Raw genomic sequence first — 3,125 nt, forward strand, 5'->3', positions numbered from 1 at the left:
AACACTGAGGTATCAAAATGAAACCTAAACTAAAAGTTAGATATATTTAAAAAAAATAAAGTTTAGGTATCGGAATAGAATAAAAGCAATAGTTTATGTACTAAAAGTATAGTTTACCCTAAATATAAAAATTAGCACTACCTTTGTGCCATTAAATTGTCCTTTTTGGATTTTAAAATTATCTTATTCAATGTCTTATTAGAAAAGTTAACAAAGAAATACACTTATATTTATTTTTTTATCTTTATTTGTCTCATTATTTTACACCTATAAAAATAAATCTTATCAAATCTACCAATATTTTTTAAGAATAATCCTGTTATTTTCAAAATTATCTCTAAAGTTACGTGCTTAGTCAAAATGGGATAAAAATGGTGGAACAGAGTATCAATTTGTTAACAGGTGTGGCCAAGATAACCATGGTTAAATTTGTACTGGTTTTAAACCAGTGTGTTGTTGTTTTGACTTTACCCTGGTGATTGGTGGAAGAGTTTGATGTGTACTGTACGTACTATATGACTCACAAGTCAGAAACCGGACACTGTCTCAGAGTCTGTACACTTGTGTCGCTACACGGCCAATCCTTGTGGCTCAGTAAATTGAGGGACACAGTTAATATATGTCTATTACGATTCTCCAAATCATCAAATATCATCACCTTACAGGGTCAGATTTCCTGCTGTATAAATATACACTATGTTTGTTTGACATCCAACAGAAACACACTCAATACTGGATCAAATGGATTACAACACAACAAATATTAGAGTTAGTATTCATCGTGAATAAACAGGTTCTACAGTCACTTGGTTGAGGCCGTGACTCCAAGAATAGTCTTATAGTCGAGTGGATTAGAGACGGTTCAGCCATGGAGCCATTCCCATAGTTACCACAAGCTAGTAGCTTCGAGACAGGTGGGATGAGAGAAATCCCAAGCTCATCAATTGTGATGAGATGTTTTTCCGTGAAAGGGTTGCTCCACATTAAAGTGTTCATTTCTGGGGCGACAAACATTGGCTTGCTATAGTCCCATGCTCGTACAACACAAGTTAGCAAATTGTCACATAATCCACCAGCAATCTGCAATAGCAGATACTAATGATGAAAAGGAAAATGCTCAAGAGAAGAAGCAATGTGATTGTTTAAGCAACAAACCAGGTTCACAAAATGGGAATATCAGAAGCATACGACAGCAGAAGAAACTGATTTTCAGATACATGAATGCTTAGCACAATTGTAAACTCGTGATCAACCAAAAATATAATTGACCTAAAGCATCAAAATGGTACTTGGATATTTTTACAGCTATATAAAGCACACCCTAATCACTGAAATTCGGAGACTTTCTCGCATTCTCCCAACCGTCTCCAATGCTCTTTTCATTGACATGAACATAATATGTTTAGCGTCCACAGTTAATACAAGGTACAACATACAGGAACAAAAAATATAGCAAAACTTGGCCAAATAATGTTACCTTGCCAAACGTGTTTGCTGACAATGGGGCAATGACCATAATATCAGCCCATCGACGGAGCTCGATGTGAAGAACACTGTCACCTATTTTTCCCAAGTAGACCATTCCTCCTCGTCAGTGTAAAGCTTAAGATCTTTGGGAAGTGATGTTCTGTCAATGAAATGCAAAGAAGCTTTCGTGGCAACTGCTTTAACTTCTGCACATTCTGAGAAACAATGGTAGAGATTCCCAAACTTTATGGCAGCTACACTTCCACTGGCAGCGAGTAAAATCCTGGGCTTTCTTGGGGTAGGATAAGCCTGAACTCTCTCTCTCTCTGCACCTTGAGGCCCAGGGTATGCCATAACCTAGGCAAATCCAAGCAAGAATAACCTTGATTACACCTTTCAAAATCAATTATCAGTCTTCTTTTTACATTCAACTCCCAGTTAACTACAATCCCAGAAAAAAAAAGGAAGTACAAGGCCAAAATGCATCCCCGAGAAGAAACTAACGACCCGCTGCTCAGAATTTAAACTTGCATTTCCTTGATTTGAAACTCAAAACCCACTTCAAAATTTTATGATATAGATCAATTAGGGTAGAGAAAACTCGAGATAAAATACAAAGTAAGCAGGATTACGAGAGTTGTACTTTCGCTTTGCGTAGAAAAAGATGCTAACCTGGAATCTAAGATTAGAGAAGAATCTGGGATTTGGTGTTCAGATGTTCTTGCAACTTCCACAGTCGTTTGAAAGGCAAAGAAGCGCGAAAGTGTAGCTTTCGAAAGAGCCCCTGTCGGAAAACAATTGTTGCCTTTTGATGATCTGTTTCCTCTTCTACTTTTTCTTACAGACAAATACTGGGATTTCCTTGGTTGCTCCGCGCCTCTTTTCCTTTCAAAGACAATGGGCATTTGGTTTTGGTCTCTTGGTTCCAAGAGTTGGGCTTCTCTAGGTTTTTTATGTTAAAAGGCTTGTTTTTTGAAGTCCTAAGTACTGAGGCCCAATGAGTCTGAGGATGCTACTTCTCTAACATTCAAATTCTGATGACGATTTCATGGCATAACAGGCAACGACCACGTTGACATAGCTGCTGATTACTCCTCAGACGGCCTGCAAGGCGGGCCGGGGCATAGCAGGCCATCCCTTTCAAACGCCACCAGCCTCATAAATAGCAAAAATCTGGTGCTGCTAATCGGATAAGGTCATCGATATCAGACTCATTATGATGCATATGTAGCGCAGGTCAGAGGTAGCCCATCTCTATCAATGTTTCCAACAACTAATCTCTTTAATTTTAAGATGTATTTGGGACAACCCATTTTGATGTTCTGTGTAGCCGTAATAGTAATTCAAGGCTAGAAGTGTCTTGTAGTTTTGGAGTATTTTTATTTGGGAAACCAAAAGCTTTGATCTTAGAGATTGAAAGCGATTTGTGGGGTCATTAGCTGGAAGCTAGAAAAGTAGGGTCTATTTCGAATAATAGAAGACAAGTAATATAGTAGTGCAATTTTCGAATTTTTGTGGATGGAAATTTTTCCTGGTAGATTATTTTCGTCTAACGGAAACTCCTTTTGACGCTTGTGGTGCTCTGTATTCCTAAAGAAGCTAATATTTTAATAATTTTGACTAGTTGTGTGACGTGTGTTTTTAATATTTACGTAAGT

General features: G+C 37.7%; 1 pseudogene; it reads right to left on the bottom strand.

Annotated features, from left to right (window-relative positions):
- Nucleotides 1-711: 711 nt before the first annotated feature.
- LOC120167509 lies at nucleotides 712-2,708 on the bottom strand (annotated as a pseudogene).
- Between the last annotated feature and the right edge of the window lie 417 nt (nucleotides 2,709-3,125).

This window comes from Hibiscus syriacus, unplaced genomic scaffold (genome assembly GCF_006381635.1).
Source record: "Hibiscus syriacus cultivar Baekdansim isolate YM2019G1 unplaced genomic scaffold, ASM638163v2 tig00111689_pilon, whole genome shotgun sequence".
Taxonomy (NCBI): Eukaryota; Viridiplantae; Streptophyta; class Magnoliopsida; order Malvales; family Malvaceae; genus Hibiscus; species Hibiscus syriacus.